Source organism: Microtus pennsylvanicus, chromosome 10 (genome assembly GCF_037038515.1).
Source record: "Microtus pennsylvanicus isolate mMicPen1 chromosome 10, mMicPen1.hap1, whole genome shotgun sequence".
In the NCBI taxonomy this organism is placed as follows: Eukaryota; Metazoa; Chordata; class Mammalia; order Rodentia; family Cricetidae; genus Microtus; species Microtus pennsylvanicus.
The window spans coordinates 23,922,471-23,945,027 of NC_134588.1; the positions used below are offsets into that span (position 1 = coordinate 23,922,471).

The 22,557-nt window shown below is 47.8% G+C and overlaps 1 long non-coding RNA gene across 1 annotated transcript; it reads left to right on the forward strand.

The window, feature by feature from the left end:
• Positions 1 to 3,096: 3,096 nt before the first annotated feature.
• On the forward strand, positions 3,097 to 22,279 carry LOC142858214 (uncharacterized). Its single transcript, XR_012911988.1, has 4 exons — positions 3,097 to 3,269; positions 3,694 to 3,744; positions 16,673 to 16,798; positions 22,013 to 22,279. It is a non-coding gene; the product is annotated as an uncharacterized LOC142858214 (long non-coding RNA).
• The last annotated feature ends 278 nt before the right edge of the window (positions 22,280 to 22,557 follow it).

The window sequence follows — 22,557 nt, forward strand, 5'->3', positions numbered from 1 at the left end:
GTTCTTCTCTTCTCCCCTTTATCTTCCTCTGCTCAACTTGGCTCACTAAGTTTGGACATTTAACTCTTATCTGGCACTTTGTACTGCATTCGCTACTGAGGTGACACTGGATTATGTGCGTGGCAGTTACTCTTTTTGTTGTCCTGACCAAATATCTGACAAAGGCCACTTAAGACAGACTTTATTTTGGATCATAGTTGAAAGATGCTGCCTATCACTGTGAGAGGGCAAGACAGGAGTGCCAGGCAGCTGATCACATGATCACATGGTCAGAAAGTAGAGAGAGCAGAGGGAGAGATGAATGGTGCTATACACACTTCCTCCTGTTTAGTCCAGGACCCAACCTGTGAATGATACCACTTATATACAGGATCTTTCCATCTCTCTAACCCAATGGGAAAAAACTCCTTCCCAGGCATGCCCAGAGCCTGTCTCTTGGGTAACTCTAGATTCTTCCAGGTTAACATTGTTAACCATCACAGGTTTATTGTCTGAAGGGAACTAAAAACTAACACACCCTAAACCAGGCAGAAGATAACATGTGCTGTGTTAGTGATAACATGTACAAATGGGAGTGAGCTAAGGGAGCTGATTCGGTAAGAATGGGAGAATAGCTAGCTTCCCCTCTGGCCTACAGCACAGACGTTGGAAAGAGGTCTGGGGAGAGGACACATTGGGTAAGATTGCTTGCTGTAAGACAGAGGAGCAGAGTTCATATCCTCAACACTCACTAAAAGCCTTGTCATAGCCCTGTACACCTTTGACCCCAGAGTTGTGGTGGTGTGAAGACAGGAGGGTTATTGGGGCCTGCTGGCCACCAGTTCAGTAAGAGATCCTGTCTTGAGGGAATGGGACAGAGAGTGACACCTGATATCCCTTTCTGCTTTCCAAGCGTGCATGGGTGTCCATATCCCAAACACATACGTAAGCATGCACTACACACACATCACAAGTGTGTGTACACACACACACAGACACACACACACAGACACACACACACACAAAGAAAAGTGGCATGCTTTTATACCATAACTCTCAGAACAAAACAAAGGTTTCACGAAACAATACTAACCCCGACTACATAAAATTCCCTGTGTTGTATGTTTTCCTAAAATTATGCTTCTAACCCATTATGTTGACTTCCTGACCCCCTAATGGCTTCGTCTGAAAATCCCTGGACTAGCTGTTCCCTAAGGGGCTTCTGGCCTGAACTTTCTGTAATTTTAGAGCCACAGAGTCTACATGGGTTTAAAAAGGGGGCTAAGTAATCTCCTAGGGGTAATGACTGATGCTAGCTCAGAAAGATTTTTTAAAAAATCACATATATGATTGGCTCTCATACCAGTGTTCTGAAACTCAAAAGCATGTTTTGATGGACCAGAAGAGGCTGATTGTTGGGGATCCCTTACTGGTGAAGAGGCTGTACTCCTTGCCAGGGTCTTCCTTTGCAGGAAAAGAGGATCTTGTCACTGATGGTTACTTCAGAGTCCTGGAGTTCTGGAAAGAGTTCATGCTACTCAGCAGGAAAAAAGTCAACTAAACAGACCCCCAAGGCCAGCTTGTTTTAATCTCTGAATAGATGGAGCCCTGTGAAGGAGGGCTGTCTGGAGCAGGGACTTCCCTGGCTGTGTAAATGTTTGTTTTTTCCTAATGTGTTGGTCTCTTTGCTTGAATGCACAAGAGATAGTCATCTAGAAACACAAACCCCAGGAGAAACTTAAAACAAGGAGAGCAAACAGAGCCCACCCATCCCCAAGCAAAACACCAGACCCTGATCTCCCCTTCCCTCACCCATCCTCAGGCAGCCCTCCAGTTTACTGGTGGCAGAGGAGCCCAGTGGCCCTATTCAGTCAACTGGAAGACCTCTATCTCTACCTCAAACCCTCCTCTCACTCTTTGTACCCAAAGGAAACGGCTGGGGTTCTCCATGACTTGCTGAGGTGGCTCTTGGAGTCCAAGCCTTTCAAAAAGGGAAGCTAGGCTCCTGCTCTCCCCCATCTATGGGAAAATGTCAGAGGGGGAGGAAGACAGCTGCAGCCGAAAGAAATCAAGGTCGCCTTCCTTCCTTCCTTCCTTCCTTCCTTCCTTCCTTCCTTCCTTCCTTCCTTCCTTCCTTCTTTCTTTCTTTCTTTCTTTCTTTCTTTCTTTCTTTCTTTCTTTCTTTCTTTCTTTCTTTCTTTCTTTCTTTCCCGTTTGCCACTTGCCTTTGATTTTTGAATAAATGCACAGAATTCAAATTTCTGAGCTTCTTGGGCCTTAATAGAAGCAAAGGACCAGGCACAGTGCTATATGTCTATCATCCCAGCACAGGAAGGCCAGGAATTCAAGACCAGCCTGGGCTACAAGAGTGAGTTGGAAGGCCAGCCTAGGCTACAACTTTGTGACTTTGACTCAAAACTCCAAAGCAGCAAAAATGCAGGATGAAATTAATTACACATAGCACACATGAAATGTAGAGAAAACTTGCAGTGAGTTGCAAAAACAAACAAACAATGAACAGAAAACAAGCAACCGCTAGGGTCACTGTGTATCTGCTCACAGTCTCAATGTCCCAGAAGAAGACCGAGGAACTTTGAAATGGAAAAGATGATGCTAAGACACGGTTCCTCAAGGCCCTGAGGATTGAACCAACATGGAGAGGCCAGTTACACATCCTTGCTAGCTGAACCACCACACATTTCTGGAAAAAAAAAGACGGGGTGGTGGTAAGGCTTTGGGGGATGGAGGTGCCGCCCCTGCTGGGGGCTGGGTAGTAAATGGTTAAACAGGCCAGTGTTGCAACCTGGGACCTGTGGAGGGGTGTGGCTATATAGCCATTCTCTGGGACACAGCTTCAACCCCTCCTCAAATCCCCAGCACTCTTCAAGGTAAGGAAATGGCAGCTTGCTGGAATACAATGGCCTTTTTAAGGCAGCTCAGATGTTTATCTTATCCCAATATTTACACTATTGAGCAGAATTTAGGTGTATTTTTCTATTCCTTTGGGGAGTGAAGTTTCACTGTGTTCAGTTGAATATCAACTTCTAAATGAAAACAAAGGGGGAAAATCACTCTTTGACCCAGGGGAGGAAAAGGTGCTGGTAAAATCTAGCTGGAGTCATCTCTGCCCCAGGAGAAAGCTCAGGGGAGCTGCAGAGAGGAAGGTACGCTGCAATGATCTGGTGTCTAACTTGCTCTTAGCACAGAGCAGCTGGTGATGGACCCAGGGTTCCTGCAGCTTAGGCCCCAGGTGGCCCTGGGTCTGGCCACCCTTCCTATCGGAAACTAAGGTAAATCCTAACACCATTTTTGTTTTTCCAGTTGTCTTAAATTAGCCCCAGGAAATAGGCTGCATGATAACAGCAGGTCCAATAGGAAGGACAATGGCCAGTTGGCTCTGAGGGTGAAGGTATTGGGCTCGGCTATTGTATCTCATCTTGGACTGACAGATTTAATTTATGGTATACCCCAGGCCTCCCACTTAAAGTTTTCTCTTCAAAGAAGACAAAGACCACAAGTATGTATTCAGAATATCCAAACATCTTGAGGGTTCTTCCGTAACTGTGACTGTCAAGCCCTGGTTAATGTGTCTACTCAAGTAAACCTCTCAACAGTCCTCCATTTTGCAGATGGTGAAACTGAGGCCTAGGTTGCAGGTGTATCGGGTCTTTGCGCAGGTAGCAACTAAGTTGTGGGTTTTTTTCTGTCTATTAGCATCCTGTCAAGTTCACCACAGAAGATGAATCAGGCGAAATCAGAGAACAGGTTGGTTTTCTTAAGTTTTGAACTTTGATTCCAACATGCATGGTTTGTGTGGAATGACCTAAACTCTTTGGATTTCTAACATTTTGTGTGTGTGCCTGTGTGTGTGTGCGCGCACGCACATTCATGCATGCACGCAGGTGTGTATGTGTGTGTGTGAGTGTGTTCGTGCATGTGTGTGCATGTATCATATGCACATGTGCGCGTACCTGTGTGCATGCATGCATTTGTGCATGCGTGCGTGCGTATGTGTGTATGCATGTGTGTGGTTTGCCAGAGTCAACTTTGAGTTATGTTCCTCAGAAGCCATCTTCCTTGATTTTTGAGACCATGTCACTCCTGAACCAGGAACTGCCCCTGTAGGCAATGCTGGATGGCCTATTTGTCTCTGTCTCTCTAGCCCTGGGGTTACAAAATGCACAGCATCATGCTGGCTTTTATATGGGTACTGGGGATGGAACTCTGGTCCTTGTGCCTTTGCAGTGGCACTTTACCCTCTGAGCCATCCCCTCAGTGCTTGCCAGTAAGGGGGTGCTGTAGACGGAACAAAAGGTCTGGACCTGTGCCAGACACAGACACCGTTTCTCTCCACCTCTTTCTTGGAGTCTGAAGCTCTGGGAAAGATAGCCATTGCTGCTTATGAGCTCATGAGAATGAAAATCTCACAGTAGGCTCAAGAGCAGAGTGCTTGCCTTGTATGCAAACTCAGATCCTGAGTTTATAGGGCTGGAGAAATGGCTCAGTCAGTATAGTGCTTGACTCGTAAGCACAAGGGTCTGAGTTCAAGCTTGAGGACCTCACCAAAAAACAAAACAAAACAAAAAAAAAAACAGGTGTTGCACATTCTTGCAATCCCCTAGCACTGGGTGGGAGGAAACAGGCAGATCCCTGGGGCTCACTTGTTTCAGAGCAGTGAGACAGTGTTAATTTGCCAGAAAAAAACAGTTCCCCCATTTTGCCCAAATGTAAGCAAACTTTTATCAAACTGTTAAATACTGACCAAGATGAATTTGGTCAGGACCATCACCTAGAAACTCTCCAGGTAAGTGGACTGAGACACACATTGGCAGCACTTATATGGACAAAACCCACAAGCCTCTGTGCTTTGAGGCTTTGTTATTTCCAGCAACTACAACTCCCAGCATTCCAGGGAGTTACCTGATCTTTGGGCAGCTGGGGCTTCTGGGTTAACTTAGGGTCTAACAACAGCCTGGCTCAAAAAATAGGATGGACAGGACCCAGAAGGATGACAGTGAGTTGGGGTTTTTCTTTGACCTCCACGCACATATGTGTATCGGAACACACATTTATACACTCCTACCACAAACAACAACACACACTTAGCAGGTTCAGATGTAACCCTAGGAAGGGTGTCTTCCTCCTCAGAACATCTACCTCTAAACATGAGTATTTCTCCAATGGTATCTAGTTCTCTCCATTCACGTGGGTTTCTTCATTCATTTAGTTCATTCATAGGAGAGTAGAGGACCTTATGTGCCCAGCACTCTGCTATGAGGGTAAGATGGAAGAATAGAAAGATGGATGGACCTGGTAGTGTAATTAAAAACAACATAAGCAGTAGCAACTGGGCTACAGTAAATGTCACCGAAAACATTAAAAGTTAAGAGATTAGGAGAAAACTAATAGATGGATGACTGCATATAATATGTAAAGAGTACCTAAAAATAAATAAGAAAAAGATATCCTTCCACCCACAGTGGAAACTGGGCAAAAATAGATGTTTAGATGTTGAGGACTGGATTTAGCTCTTTATATACCCATGTACATGCTAAGTGGGCATGGCAGGCTACCTGTAATTTCAGCTTCAGGAAGCAGAGATGGGATTTCCAGAGCAGCTGAAAAGGAAGACTAGTCATATTGGTAAGCTCTGGGTTTAACGGAGAGAGCCTGCTTCATTGAATACATAGAGTAGGAAAGCAATGGCGCAAGCATGCTGGCACCTTCACATGCGTGTGTACACATGCACTCCTACGTGCAGAAACAAGGCTGTGCACACCACACATGCTGGCACCTTCACATGCGTGTGTACACATGCACTCCTACGTGCAGAAGCAAGGCTGTGCACACCGCACATGCTGGCACCTTCACATGCGTGTGTACACATGCACTCCTACGTGCAGAAGCAAGGCTGTGCACACCGCACACGCTGGCACCTTCACATGCATGTGTACACATGCACTCCTACGTGCAGAAGCAAGGCTGTGCACACCGCACATGCTGGCACCTTCACATGCGTGTGTACACATGCACTCCTACGTGCAGAAGCAAGGCTGTGCACACCGCACACGCTGGCACCTTCACATGCATGTGTACACATGCACTCCTACGTGCAGAAACAAGGCTGTGCACACCACACACGCTGGCACCTTCACATGCGTGTGTACACATGCACTCCTACGTGCAGAAGCAAGGCTGTGCACACCGCACATGCTGGCACCTTCACATGCGTGTGTACACATGCACTCCTACGTGCAGAAATAAGGCTGTGCACACCGCACAGCTGGAACAGGAAAGAGATTTTCTTTCTCTAGGCTTCGCCTTTAGCCCAGGTAGGGACTCAGTCATTCCCAAGTGCTGCATGCTCCTTCAGGTGGTGTCTCCTAATGTGTCAACATCTGCAGTCTGATGGCAGTGGACAGCAACTGAATCAAAAGTTCCTCTCGGTAAATCTCTTCTGTCTCCTAGATATGTCGTGCAATCAGCCTCCTTGTTTGAGTTCCGTAATTATGGATTCAGCCAGCATGGCTTCATAATATTAAAAAGAAGTTACGTCTCTACTGAATATGTTTAGCACACTGAATAATAGAACGTAAGAATACTTTACAATGGGCCTCACCCTTCTTAATGCTGCGACCCTTTCATACAGTTCCTCATGTTGTAGTGACCCCCAACTGTATTATTTTCATTGCTACTTCATAACTGTAATTTTGCTACTGTTATGAATCATAATGTAAATTTTTTTTGAGATATAGGTTTGCCATAGGGGTCATGATTCACAGATTGAGAACCACTGGTCTACGGGCCAGTGTAAAAGACACATGTAAATTCTGCACCATTTTACAGGAGAAACTGTTTGTTCTTTCTATCTCTTGACAGATATCCTACTTAGTCTTAGCTGTAAACCTGACACAGCTTAAAGACACCTGAGAAGGGAGTCTCATTTGAAGAATTGCTCAGATCTGTTTGGCCTATGGGCAGGTCTGTGGGGCCTTGTCTTGATTGTTAATTGATAAAGGAGGGCCCAGGTGACTGTGGTCATCAGCCTTTTCTAGGCTGGTGGAGAAAGCAGGGTGAGCCTGGGGGTGAGTCAGCAAGCAGCCTTCCTCTGTGGTTTCGGTTTCAGCCCCCTGCCTTGAACTTCTGCCCTAACTTCCCTCCAGGATGGACTGTGACCTGGAAGTGTAAACTGAAACCTACCGGATCCTCTCCTAAGATGTTTGGTCATGGTGTTTGTCACAGCAGGAAAATGGAACTAGCACGCAGGCTGTTCTGTAGCCCAGGCTGGCCTTGGGGTCTGTATCCTCCTCACAGTACCACCTCCTCCTCACAGTACCTCCTCCTCCTCACAGTACCACCTCCTCACAGTACCACCTCCTCCTCACAGTGCCACCTCCTCCTCACAGTGCCTCCTCCTCCTCACAGTACCACCTCCTCACAGTACCACCTCCTCCTCACAGTGCCACCTCCTCCTCACAGTGCCACCTCCTCCTCACAGTGCCACCTCCTCCTCACAGTGCCTCCTCCTCCTCACAGTGCCTCCTCCTCACAGTGCCCCCTCCTCCTCACAGTGCCTCCTCCTCCTCACAGTGCCACCTCCTCCTCACAGTGCCTCCTCCTCCTCACAGTGCCTCCTCCTCCTCACAGTGCCTCCTCCTCCTCACAGTGCCACCTCCTCCTCACAGTGCCTCCTCCTCCTCACAGTGCCACCTCCTCCTCACAGTGCCTCCTCCTCACAGTGCCACCTCCTCCTCACAGTGCCACCTCCTCCTCACAGTGCCTCCTCCTCCTCACAGTGCCACCTCCTCCTCACAGTGCCTCCTCCTCACAGTGCCACCTCCTCCTCACAGTGTCACCTCCTCCTCACAGTGCCTCCTCCTCCTCACAGTGCCACCTCCTCCTCACAGTGTCACCTCCTCCTCACAGTGCCACCTCCTCCTCACAGTGCCTCCTCCTCCTCACAGTACCACCTCCTCCTCACAGTGCCCCCTCCTCCTCACAGTGCCTCCTCCTCCTCACAGTACCACCTCCTCCTCACAGTGCCCCCTCCTCCTCACAGTGCCACCTCCTCCTCACAGTGCCTCCTCCTCCTCACAGTACCACCTCCTCCTCACAGTGCCCCCTCCTCCTCACAGTGCCTCCTCCTCCTCACAGTGCCACCTCCTCCTCACAGTGCCTCCTCCTCCTCACAGTGCCCCCTCCTCCTCACAGTGCCACCTCCTCACAGTGCCACCTCCTCCTCACAGTGCCCCCTCCTCACAGTGCCCCCTCCTCCTCACAGTGCCACCTCCTCACAGTGCCACCTCCTCCTCACAGTGCCACCTCCTCCTCACAGTGCCCCCTCCTCCTCACAGTGCCTCCTCCTCCTCACAGTGCCTCCTCCTCCTCACAGTGCCTCCTCCTCACAGTGCCCCCTCCTCCTCACAGTGCCTCCTCCTCCTCACAGTGCCCCCTCCTCCTCACAGTGCCCCCTCCTCACAGTGCCCCCTCCTCCTCACAGTGCCTCCTCCTCACAGTACCCCCTCCTCCTCACAGTGCCCCCTCCTCCTCACAGTGCCCCCTCCTCCTCACAGTGCCTCCTCCTCACAGTGCCTCCTCCTCCTCACAGTGCCTCCTCCTCACAGTGCCTCCTCCTCCTCACAGTGCCTCCTCCTCACAGTGCCTCCTCCTCCTCACAGTGCCCCCTCCTCCTCACAGTGCCTCCTCCTCACAGTGCCTCCTCCTCACAGTGCCCCCTCCTCCTCACAGTGCCACCTCCTCCTCACAGTGCCACCTCCTCACAGTGCCACCTCCTCACAGTGCCACCTCCTCACAGTGCCACCTCCTCACAGTGCCTCCTCCTCCTCACAGTGCCTCCTCCTCCTCACAGTGCCTCCTCCTCACAGTACCACCTCCTCCTCACAGTGCCACCTCCTCCTCACAGTGCCTCCTCCTCACAGTGCCACCTCCTCACAGTGCCTCCTCCTCCTCACAGTGCCTCCTCCTCCTCACAGTGCCTCCTCCTCACAGTACCACCTCCTCCTCACAGTGCCACCTCCTCCTCACAGTGCCTCCTCCTCACAGTGCCACCTCCTCACAGTGCCTCCTCCTCCTCACAGTGCCTCCTCCTCCTCACAGTGCCACCTCCTCACAGTGCCTCCTCCTCACAGTGCCACCTCCTCCTCACAGTGCCACCTCCTCCTCACAGTGCCACCACACCTTTTCTACGTGATGCTGGCATAGAACTCAGGGCTTCACTCGTGCTAGGCAAACGTTCTGCTAACTAAGCCACACCTCTAGCCCACATTCTATCCACTCTGAAAGCAGTTTCAGGACATTCACATCTCCTCATCCTCAAAGAAACCGTTTGCCCATAAGCAACCATGCCCGGCCTCGCTGCTACTTTGCTACTCTTCCATTGCCAGAAACCGTCAATGAACTGACTGTCACCCACATGGACTTTTCCTATAAATAGAGTTGTATTTACATCTGTTGCCTTCCATTTATCGACATGCTTTCAAGGTTCATTCATATGGTACCGTAGATAGCCTTCCATTGCTCTTTATGGCTGAACACGTCCCATTTTAATGGACGTACCACATTTTGTTTATCCATCCGTCTGCTGGTAGATCTTGGGCTTTTCACTACTTTTTAAAAATATATACTTCTGTGTTGTATATTACTTCCAGCCACCAGACAAATTCTTTTTGTCATGAGGTAGAACACAAGCAATTAAAGTTTACCTTTGGGTAGGTAAAGATATATCATCCCAATAGTCATAGAATTAATATATTCATAATTTGGAAGAGAAAACAATGGAGAAGTTGTGTTTGTGGAAAGGTTCTATGGGTCACATTTTCCTGAGCACACCAGGTCATAAAGATTCCTATGGGAGGGGTGTTCCTCTCCTACCAGGACAGAAAACCAACCCTTATCACCAGAGACTGGCAATTGGGGCTGCAATGGGCCTGAATAAATAAACCCGCAAGTCGATCTTATCTCCTGTCCACTTCACGTCCCGTCTCTTGATGACTCCCCTAGAATCTACGTCCCTGGCCACAGATCCCTCTGTCCTGCTGTTGCTTTAGAAATTTACTCCCTCGTTTTTCTATAAACAGTATAAAAGCATGCCTCTTTGGTCTCTATGGACTTCACTCTCTTGTGATGGTTTTAGCCATAAAACTTAAAAGTTTATGCTTTCTCTTACTTGTTTTGTCTCTTGTTAATTTGGCTCTTAGATTCGGTCAAAGAACTAAGGGAGTGGGAAAAGATGGGGTCTCTTCTTGCTCCATATATATATATATACACACACACACACACACACACACATACACACACACATATATATTATCAGCATTCTGTACAAAAATAAAAATAAAAAATAGTATCTCTTTTTCCTGTTGTCAATTTTTTGAGATAGTCTAATATAGTGTCGGATGGCCTCAAGCTTGACATGGGGTGGAGGACCTTAGTCCTGATCCCTCGCCTCTGCCTCTCTAGTGCTGGGATTCCAGGCTGTCACCAGTCCACTTTCTGCAGGGCTGGGGATGGAACTCGGAGCTCCATACAGGCCAGGCAAGCTTTGCACCACATTCTCAGCCGCCAGTAGCATCATTTTGAGTTCCGATGCTAACATGCGGTTTCTGATGATTTGAGAAAGTACCGATTCCTCAGAGGAAACCTGTTCTAAGCCTTTCCTGTGTTCCTGTGCTCCACTCGGAATCTGAAGAGGAACACTTGTCTCAGATGCCAACCGCTCAACTTGCTCCCTGGCTCGCCAGCATCAGCAGCTCTTCCCCTGGAGAAGCAGGATAAGAGTAGGATAAGCCTCTCTTCCCCAGTTTGTTTCTCTCATTAAAACGGTGGATGGGTTTCAATTACAATGAGCTCATGGGCTGTTGGAAGCTTGGGCGCTCGGAGGAGGGTGAGTCACTGGTGCTCCTGTGAATGCCCAAGGCTGTTGTTTGGCAGTGGACTCTATTTGCATCTGGGAGGGGGGTCTGAGAGTGGGCAGCAGGTGTCATTGAAAATGAATGTGCTCTGTATGTGATCCAAGATCATTCCCCTGCCTCCTCCCTCCCCCACGCCTGGACTCACAGAGAAGAACCATGTGGGAACAAGGGAGGGCATGTCCTCTCCAGACCCAGACCGCAGTCAGTGATGCTCTGGGAGGTGGCAGCTATGTGCAGCTTCTTGAGCTAAACTCTGGGGTGGGAAAGGAGGCTGAGATCAAAAGGCAGATGGACTGTCAGCGTCTGTCCAGTTAGACCAGCCATGTTGTCTGGTCAATAGTTTTGGCACACAGCTGTGGTGGAGCTGGCCAGGAAGGGCTCCACCAGGCTGTTCTTGGCTGCCAGGAATAGTTGCCCTGCTGTCTCCGGAACATCCAAGGAGAGTCAGAGGAAGCTGAGATTATCTCTGAAAAACTCCCAATTGAACCTTAGTGTCTGACATCAACTCGAGATCTGCAAGACTGAGTCAAGTCCTTGCTGCTTTTCATAGTAGCCCCGGGGCCATGTCGTTCTCTGGCGGGGTTGCTCGCAGTTGTAACGTGGGATAGAAAGTTCAAGACTGATTGGCTCAGCCAGTGCTTACAGCAGGGCAATGCTGGGCTCTGATGTTCTCGGGATCATCCTGCTGGATCTGAGACCTTCTGAGTATCCACAGTCTACTCAGTGTTCTAGTGGTTGCTTAGATTGGAACATTCTGGCAAATAAGATATTCTACACAGACCCTTTGGCTACCAGATACTGAAGCAGTGGACCCTAAGGAATAGGAATTTCCCCAGGAGTCTCACTCTGGGAAAAGAGGCCAAAAGCCTACTGTCAGCCAGGCGAGGAGCTTGTCTCCCAGGAGGATTTCGCACAGTGCCGACAACTTGTTAGACCACCTTGCCGGAGAGACTGGAGCCCGACAGTGATGGGTCAGTGATGGATGGGACCGCATCTTGGCCAAGACAGCTTAGTTACGCAGGCTTTCTGCCCTCTGTTTAAACAGAAACCTCACATGAGGACTCTGAAGATGGACTTTGGGGGCAGTGTTACTGGGTCTCATTATTCTTCCTCTTTCCAGTGTGACTGCACTGAATAAATCTTTTTCTGCTTTATTCTTATTCATGTCTTTAATTGGCATTAAAGTAAGTAGAGGACCCTGAGTCTAACTCGCTGGAGCTCCCAAGGCCCAGGCTGTGGCCCTGACTACTTAGGGAACAGGATCTCTAACCAAATGGGAAGACGTTAGAACATGGGCTCCTCAGAGGTATGAGCTCCAAATGACATTTTGGAGCTCATAGAAAGCACAGTGAGTGGAGAAGAGACCATTAGAGTTAGCTCAAGATCACATTCCTGAGGACGGGAGGGAAACATGCCTCATGGTCAGGCCTGAGGCCGAAGGTCAAGTTTAAAGAGCCTAGACTTGGAAGGCAGCAGTTAGGTATGAGAGGGAGGGGGAGAAGAAAGAGGGAACAGGGAAGGAGAGAGAGGGAAACAGGGAGAGTGAAAAAAGGCGAGAGAAGAGAGGCATATACAAAGACACTCAAACACAGAGAGACAGAGGAGAGACAGAGAGCGGAAAGACTCATAAGCACATGCAGAGACACATCAAAGGGAGAGAGGGGAGATACACAGCCTGACACATATACAAATATAGAGAAGAGAGTGTGTACCTGTAAGCACATACGTGTGTACGCATGTGTATCTGTGTGCATACATATCTGTGTATGTGTATCTTTTTGTATGTGTATATGGATGCACATGTGCTAGGTGTGCTTAGACATTTGGAGCCCAAGTGTAGAGCATCCATCTACGCTCCTCCCGCTTGCTTTGGCGAATGCACCTAGAGGCTGATAGGTGGGAGACTACTCTGGTTGTATTGTTGGGTTGCTTGTGAACTTGTACCTCTCGTCTGGTCCAGCCGGCTCTTCTCCCTTTCCTCCTTGGAGCTGCTGTTCTTCAAGGACTGTTTGGAGTGGAACCTCTAAGGTTGCATTGTGAACTTTCAAAGGCACTAAAATTAATGGAGCAGAGAAATCTACTGAGAGCGGTAAGAAGAATTACCAAGACCTTAATAATAAATGTGTGTCAACAGCACTCAGGAAACATTTTCTCCTTCAAGCCTCTGACTTTCTAGTTTCTGCTTCTAGCCCTCAAGTGTAGCTACCTTCAATAGGCTGTAAATTCAAAGGCAGCTTACCAGACTAAATTGCACTTTTAGCTGTCGGTGGACTCTGGTGGAATTTGAGATGAGGTAGGAGGACGTCGGGGTCACTTTGTGGTGTGAAAGTTTCATGAAGCTAAAGAGGAACGTGGGGTTTAGAGTCAAGGGTGCTGAGTTGGAAATGGGTTCTCATGGATGATCAGGACAGATGGATGTTATTGGTCCTCAGTTGCTCACCCGCATTCCAGGGTGTTCCTGGACATATTCCTGAAGCTCCTCGTGTAAGAAGAGTGAAGACTGGGGATGAGGCTCAATTGGTAGAATTCTTGCTGAGCATGCAGGAGCCCCTCAACTCAGTCGTCAGCACCCCTGGAAGTGGAGCATGACTGCAAACTCAGCATGCAGGAAATGGAGGCAGGAGGATCAGAAGTTTAAGGTTATCTTTGGCCAGCCTAGGCTACGTGAGACTTTGTCTCAAGAACAAAACAACACAACATAAAGAAAACAAGCAAAATAACTCCTAGAACCAGGCTGCTCTTATAATCTAACCTGAGGCCATCTTCCTAGAGCTAGTAGTACGGCCTTCTTAGACTGAGGGTCTTGGGTGGTGTTCAAAGGGGACCTCAGGGTTTCATGGCTTTCTGGACATGTTAACACATGGATATCAAGTTCCAGAGGTCTTGGGGTTTAGTTTGTCCAATAAAGACCTTTTGAAAAATTTATCAGTAAATTTAATCTGTGAGTCTGTATGAGTATGTATATATTCATGTGTGTAGGTACAAGTTGTATGCCATCATATGTATGTGGAGCTCAGAGGATGACGTCAGATGTTTGATGCTTGACTCAGACCTTATATGAGGTGAGGTCTTTTCTTGTTCTTTACCCACCCCAGGCCAACTGGCCTGCTGGCTTCTGGGGAGTCTCCTGTCTTGGCCTTAATCTTTTTTTTTAATTAATTAATTAATTTATTTATTAAAGATTTCTGCCTCCTCCCCGCCACCGCCTCCCATTTTCCTCCCCCTCCCCTAATCAAGTCCCCCTCCCTCATCAGCCCAAAGAGCAATCAGGGTTCCCTGCCCTGTGGGAAGTCAAAGGACCACCCATCTCCATCCAGGTCTAGTTAGGTGAGCATCCAAATTGCCTAGGCTCCCACAAAGCCAGTATGTGCAGTAGGATCAAAACCCAGTGCCATTGTTCTTGAGTTCTCAGTAGTCCTCATTGTCCGCTATGTTCAGCGAGTCTGGTTTTATCCCATGCTTTTTCAGACCCAGGCCACCTGGCCTTGGTGAGTTCCCGATAGAACATCCCCATTGTCTCATTGGTCTTAATCTTGACTGCACACAGGTTCTGAGGATCTAAACTTAAGTCCTCATGATTGAATGGCAAGTACTTTTTACCCAATGATCGAACCATTTCCCTTCGACCTTTCAATAAAATTTAAAATGTACAATCATTTATTTAGTTATTAAGGGCACACATGTATAGAGGTCAGAGGGCAACTTTCAGGAGTTGAGTCGCTTTCTACCATGTGGGTCTAAGGGATAGAACTCAGGACCCCAGACTTGGCTGCAAGCGTCTTTACCCAGGAGTCAGTCATCTCCTTAGCCCATGTTAATGAATTATTAAGCATGATGTTTAGAGACTTCTTCCTGTTCAAGAATAATCCTCAGGTTCACAGAAAAGAATCACACCCTTCGAAATATCCCTCCCCAGTTTTGCAGCAAGGTTTCCTGCTGGGGGATGGGCTGAGGTCCCCTGCTTCAGCCTTGGCTCTTTGTTTTGTCCCCTACATACCCTAATTTTCCCAGGGTCGTACAGACCCTCTTCACTATGGACACAACATTTTCCTGCAAGATATTTTCTTGCAACCACCAACAGCCTTTTAGTCTTTGGGAACCTTATTTAAACAAATTTGCATTAATAGCTCTTGGGGCCCCTCATTTACATACGTATTTGAAAGGGCAGTAGCTTGGGGAATGTGACTTAAAAAAAAAGAGAGAGCTGGTGAATGCCTTGGCATGGCATGCTCTGTGGACATGCCTGGGACTGTTAAAAAGTAGAAATTTAACTTTAGTAATGCCGCCCATGTGCACTTATGGAGTCTGAGAAAAGAATAAAGGCATTTATTACTGGAGGAGGGGTAAGGGAGACAGAGTGTTAATTAAGACCGTACAATGAACCGTGTTCTAAGAAGTATTCTGAGTTCTTACTGGATCCAATCTGGTGATAGGATTGTACAGGCAAGATTGCTCAAACTTTCAATCCGGAAAATAACAAAAAAACAAAAACTTAGGCCTATGGATCCAAACACAATTTTTGAAAGAACAAATGGCAGGTTGTGGGTAAGGTGCTTGTTGTCTAAGTGTGAGGGTCTGGGTTTGGGTTCCCAGAGCCTGTATAAAAGCTGGAGGCCAAGAGAATTCCAGAAAGCTTGCAGACCTGTTAGTCTGAGGTGTGTCAGGGAACAAGAAACCTCATCCCTGTTAAGGACCGACACCTGAGGTTATCTTCAGACCTCCACACGCCATGAGTGTGCCTACACACATGAACACACAACCATCTCTCTTTCACATGCAAAGATACAACCCCCAATGATGTTTTATATTATTTAGGTAGCAGGCCCGGTCTGTGGCGCTTGTATAAGTCTTACTGAATATGAATGTATTCTGTTTTATGTCATGAATTCTGGGGTAATTATTGATTAAGTGTAGCTCATTCTAAGTAACTTATTTATTAATTATTGTTGTTTCATGCGTGTATTATTATTGAGAGAGCTCGAGAGAGAGAATGTGTCACATGCCATGGTGTGTGTGGAGTTCAGAGAACAGCCTTCGGGAGTCGGGTCTCCCCTTCCACCTTGCTTGGAGGCAGGGTGTCTCTTGTTAATGTGTTGTGTACTCCCGGCTGAGTGGGGAAGGGTGCTTGATGCCAGACAACCAGATCACTGAATTTCGAGAGGAGAGGATTAGAGGATTGACTCCTACTGTCATGTGTGCTGAAGCACATGTGCACACATACATCCACATATAACATACAGAAGGAAATGTTAAAAAAAAAGGCTGGTCTACTACAGCATCTCTCGGCTGCTCTTTGTGGGGATAGATCATCTTAAAACCTTGTTCTGTTTCTTGAGACAAGGTTTCTCTGTGTAGCCCTGGCTGTCCTGGAACTCACTTTGTAGACCTAGCTGGCCTCAAACTCAGAGATCTCCCTGCTTCTGCTTTCTGAGTGCTGAGAGTACTCAGCTCATTGTTTTTCTAGTTTGTGTGTGTGTGTGTATGATATGTGTATGTATATGTGCCTGGGTATATGTATGATATATCTGTGGTATGTGTGTGTGTGATGTGTATGTATACATGCGTGGGTATTTGTATGATATATCTGTGGTATATGTGTGTGTGTGTGCGCAGTGTTGGTAGAAGCCAGAAGGTGTCAGATTCCCTGAAACTAGAGTTTCAGGTGATTGTGAGCCACCTGGCATGGGTGCTGGGAACTGAACTTGGGTCCCTTGGAAGAGCAGCAAGGGCTCTTAACCACTGAACTCTCTTTCTGGCCCCAGATGCACCATCTTGAATTGTGTCCAACAGGGACCATGGAGGGTTTTTCCTGTAATGCTCCTCAGTGTGCTATATATAAACAAGCCTGCGAGAGCGGTCTGTGAGCTTGAGGGTGGGACCCTGGCATGGTAAGTGTCAGAATGTGCTTAATATCTTCCATATTAGCTTGACTCACTCTCACTAGGATAAAAATACTTTTCTTCTATTTTATACACATTGTCATGTCAGAGTAAAATAGTATACTGTAGTTACAGTTCCTTTTCTGGTTCAATGTTGTATTTTCCCTGAAAGTCATGATTATTTTTTATGGACGTGTATATCTATCTGTTAATAACAAATCCCTAGTTCTCTATTGGAGTTATAAAACACCCCTAAATGCATTTGAAATGGCCAGGTAGCTTATCAGTCATCCTAGCCCTCTCTTTTTTTCTAAAAAAATAAAAGGAAAAAAGAAGAAAAATAGTCTTTTTTTTTCCTGTTCTAGAACTTTCTATGTCTGTATTTAGCCCCTCCTGAACTGTCCTGAAATTTCTCTTCAGCACCATCTTTGGAATTCTGAGCCTAATCTCTTAAAGGTCTTGTCTCTGTCGGTTGAGGTGCTATAACAAAATGCCACAGGCCAAGCAATTTATCAAAACAAGGTTGACTGTCCAAGGTCAAGTCCAATTGACAAATCTTGCATGTCTGAAGACGGCCATTTTCTAATCCATGGATCTTTCAATGTCTTCACATAAAAAAGAACAAAAGGGCAAAGGAGCCTCTCAAAACCTTTCTCATAAAGCCACGCCCTATGCGTCTCCTGTGCTGTCTGCCCACAGTGCTTGAGCAGAAACATAAAGAGGCAGATTTTTAGATGCCAGCAGATTGAGCTTTGCTCATCAGTCAGCAATGAATTCTTTAATTTCTGTGATCTTCAGGTTGATTTCCCAGAGTGGAAAGCAAGTGACCCCTGGAGAGACAGGGTCACAGGGAAGGTGCCTTCCTCCGGTCCCCCACCCTTCCTTCTGCTTGCATTCCAAATAGCACATTTCCACCCTTTCTTTTCACGTTTTCATGTGTGTGTTGTACCTGAGTGTGTATGGATGACGTCTACACACATGTGTGAATACGTGTACATGTGTGGGTGTGCGTGCATGTGGTGGACTAAGGCTAATGTCAGAGAATCACTCTGGATGGCTCATCCACCTTATCCATAGAGGTCAGGTCTCTCTCATATACCCAGAGCTCGCCAATATGGCTAGTCTCCCTAGCCAGCCTGCTCTGGGGATCCCTTCCTTTGCCCAACTTTCCAGACAGGAATTACAGTCTGGCTGCCATGCTCACCTGGCGTTTTGTGGGTTTCTGTGAGTCCAAACTCCGATCTTCACATTTGTGCAGCAGGCACTTCCGTCGCTAAGCTATTCCCCAAGTTCCCATTTTAATCTCCAAATTGTAAAATTTCACGAGCCATTACATTCTGCCCGTTAGTATCCAGTGTCACAGTTAAGTGATTCCATCTTGCCGGCAAGGAATATTTTGATACTTAGGTCAGACAACGGCTTTTCGATGATGAGCTTACATAGTCTTTTCCAGGTACTTTGTACATTCATTCTTTGGCCAGCTTAATGACAGCAACAACGACAGATTTATTGGGCATTTGCCACGTGCCAGGTCCTATTCTAAGTGCATAACAAGTATTAATTCATTTAATCCTGTACAACGTGACGAGGCGGTCAGTATTAGTATTCCCAATTACAGCTGAAACAGCGGGTCTGAAAGGCCCGGAGTTCTGCAGCCGGGAATGGTGACATTCAGACTTCAGTCTTTGGATTAGTTACCTGTCTAGTGGCTAGACGAAAACAACCTGAGAAGGAAGGGTTGGCGTTGGCTAACACTGGGAAGGAAGGCATGGTGGCAGGAGTGTGGCAGCTGGTCACATCACGTCCACAGGGGAGAGGAAGAGAGAGGTGGATTCTGGGGCTCAACTCTCACTTCCCTCTCTGTACTTCTTAATGTGCGTGTGGTTTACACATGTGCGTATGTGAGTGTGTAGACCAGTGGTCTACGTCTGACGTCACCCCTGGGTGTTCTCGGTCTTTATTTTTGAGGAAGGTCCTGTGCTGAACCTGGAGCTCCTGTCAATAGCGTGGCTGGCTAGTGAGGCCCTGGTATCTGTTTTTCTCCCGTGCTGGGATTACAGACTCTGTCTACTACATGCAGCTTTTCCATGGCTGCCGAGGCTATAAACTCAGTTCCTCATGTGTGCAGCAAGCACTTTGCCCAGTCCGGTGCTTTCTCCTCTGTGTTCAGTCCGAGACTGCAGCCGTATAGAACAGCCCACACAGTGTGCAACTTCTGTCTCCATTACCTTCATCTAGGAGCCCCTTCACAGACCTGCCCAGAGCCTAAACTACTAGGTGACCCTGGATTCTGTCAAGTTGACAATATTAAACACCACAGTCCAGAAATTAAGTACGGATTGTCTGCTGACATGAAATCATGTGGGGATGGCTTCTGCGTGGCTTCCTTGGGGAAGCCTGAGGCCCAGTCAGGCCTCCCAGGTGGAGATGCTAAGCATCGTAGAACCTGTGTCTAGAGCAGGGCAAGGATGAGGTGTGGATGGAACAGGCTCGAGCTGGTGCTTTGCTGCCAGGGGGAGAGACTCATGGAGGCAGCACAGGCCTTCTGGCTATCCTTAAGAGCATCCCAGACAGGCCTGGGGGAAAGCGAGGATGAGCCTGTGCAAGTAACCTCAAGCACAGCCACGCTGCTCCACCTCAGTGGCCATGCTGGGTTCCCAGCAGGCCTCACTTAAACAGGCTGGCTTGTGATAGCCGGGGCAGGCTCAGTGGATTGCGCGGGCAGCCAGGGATGCTGGGGGGCAGGTGTCCGCCTCTGAGTGTGCAGTCATGCGGATCCAAGGACCGAGGCTGATATGAATGGAAAGCCTGGTGTTCACTTCCAATAAAGCCAACTGTCTGATACCAGAGCACTCCTGACTGGCCGTCCCAGGCTCATCAATTCAAATAACTAGAGAGAGGGAGAGCAGGGTGTGGATTCCCATCAGAGCTTGCTCTCTTTTGAGCAGGCAGAGTCAGGGAACAGCTTGGGAAAAGCAGACACTTTTCTAAGGAGTGAGCCTTCTAGGAACTGGCCAGGACACAGGAGGTTTCGAGGAAAGTCAGGGGCAGGGTGGAGGGGGCCAGGACCCATACGATCTGACACTAGGTTCTTGGAGATCTCATCCTCCTATCCCTGGTTACAGTCCTAGAGGAGTGAGTTGAAAGCCATAGATGTTAAGATATTTGTCCGAGGGGATATAGTGCATCTGTCTCCACTGCTCCTGATCTAATCCTGGCTTCTCTCCCAACTCCCGGCCTGGCTGTTTCTCTAGCTCATTGCTTTGAGGTTTCACACGATACCTACTAGATGCTGTCTCCAAGGGTCATGGAGATAAACTAGTCTCACGACCTTGCTTGGTATCCTGTGAAAAAGCTGAAGGTTTTCCTGAAGCACAGTAGAGGGGGACCGGGGCGTCCTTACAGGGACAGCGACAGGTCATGCATTGTCAGTGCTTCCTCTGATCTACTGCTCTGGGAACTGTTGAGGAGCCTTCAGCTTGGTCATTTACCATATCGAGACCCTCTTCTGGGTCAGGGAACGTGGCTTTGTTGGCAGATGTGTGCCTAGCATGCACGAAGTCCTGACTTCTGTCCCTAGCGCATGACTGGATATGGTAATGCGCATGGCAGCCCAGTGCCTGGAAGGCAGGAAGGAGGATCAGAAGTTCAAGACCATTATCATCTACAGAGTGAGACTGAGACCAGCCTGGGCTGCATGAAGCCCTGCCTCAAAAAAAAAAAAAGAGTCAGGAACTTCTAACCGCCCTCCCCCCACCCCCAAACGCCACCTAACCTTCTTCTGGGCTTTTTGTTAGCATCAACAGAAGGTGATTCTGGGTAAGAAAGCACAAAACACGAGCGCCCTTCTTCATGCGTGTGTAGCAAGCCCTCTCACCCACTGAGACATCTTCCTCACCTCTGCCAGGTTGTTGAGTTTAGAGGCTAATGGTCAGTTCTGCAAGGTTTTTCTCCCCCCCCCCCCACTCATTCTGAAGTAGAATGAAGGACTCCTGGATTAGACAGAGGAATCTGGAATCATTTCTTCATGCTTCAGATATGAAGACTCCAGTCTCACAGATGAGAAAGCTGAGGTGGAAGAGACATGAGCTGCTCAAGGTTAACTCACCTGTGCCACTTTGTAAAATAGGGAAGTAGAAAGAACCACTATGAAATCCTCCACCAGCCCTTAGCCACCATGGAAATGCTGACTGGGTAAATCCCGAGCCCCCATGGCATGATTTGTGGCTCTCCCTGGCCTCCCTCAGACAATGCTCAGGGAGGTTTTAATGACCTGCCTACCAGGCATTTCGGAAGCATTCATTTACGAGAAGGCCAAGGTGCTCAGACTATAACTCCAAAGCTAATTCCTTTCCTGACTCTGGCAGCAGGAGAGCCAACGAGGGGAAGGAAGAGGGTGGTGTCAGTCTTTGATTGCTGTCCTTTCGACCTCATGCTTCAGAAAGACGGACTCGGGATGGCTTTTTACACCTGCTTCAAAATGTTATTTCAGAGTGGGGAGTGAAAGAGCTTGACATACGCCAGTGCATCTGGCTGCAAAATCACTCCCCCGAGTTCCTGTGTTCTTGACCCTGAGGTCCGGCTCCTGCTGGGAAATAGTCATGTGTGATGCTGAGCTGCAGGTGGAGGTGTGGGCGGACATCGCCTCAGTGAGCCCTCCGTCTCTCTGGTCATGAGGAAGCTGAAGGATTAGGGAGGAGAATACAAGCTGGGAAAATGGGCAAAGGAAGTGGCGATTAAAATAAGACATGAAGTGCATTGGGAGCAAATCAAATGTTTTCTTCCTGGTCAACGGGATTAGGAATATACAGCAAAAACAAATAGATTTACTGGGCTGGGCTGGTGAACCCTATCTTGTGGTACACCAGGAAATGGCTTTGTTCAGGAGGAACAGAGTGCTCCAAGGGGAAATTGGACTTAATGCTTGTCTTCCTATGTCTTAGTTGACTAACTGCTTAGTATACACCTGCAAAACCAGAAAGGGAGAAGCCTGAGGCTTAACATTTTGTTTACCAAGTAACTTGAACTATGAATGTCTTCAGTGTGTGATCCAGCCTTTATTAAAGGCCTATTTTTTTTCTCTAACATTTATGGCAATGTGCAGATGTGCTCCATGGTACTGTGACTTCTAACAAGTCACAGAAATGGACAAGCAACCTCCTTCCTTCCCTCTTCTTAGTTCAGAGTTGGTTTCTAGTTTTGTTTTGTTTTTGTTTTTTCCAGGACTCCGGCTGTGTTGGTAGACTTCTTTTCCTCTGTGACAAAATATCCAAGCAATCCAGTGTGAAAGAAGAAAGCTTTTTTGACTCATGGCTTCAGAGGCTTCAGGCCATACTCGGTCAGGTGGTTTCATACCTCTGGGCCAGTGGTGAGGCAGGATGCCATGGTAGAAGGGACCCATAGAGTTATGCTGCTCACCCCCTGATGGGCAGGAAGGAACAGGGAGGTGGGATGGGGTAGGTGGAGGAGACTGATGAATCCATTAGTAAAGTTAAGGCCCTTGTGAACCAGTCACTTCTCAGTAACAACATCAGCTGTTAATATGACTTTAACATTCTTCACACTCAAACTATTAAAAAGAACGTAGTTCATCTCTACCATAAACTCAAAATAAATCCTCCTTCCAGAGAACCAACCCTTAGAGTGTTTCATTTGTGCTACTTGTCATTGTATTGCATCATACGTAGTTGAACACTCGAGTGGGTGTGAAATTTCAGAATGATCTAATGATGGGGATTTGCCAGAGAGGGTTAACTTTGACAATAATA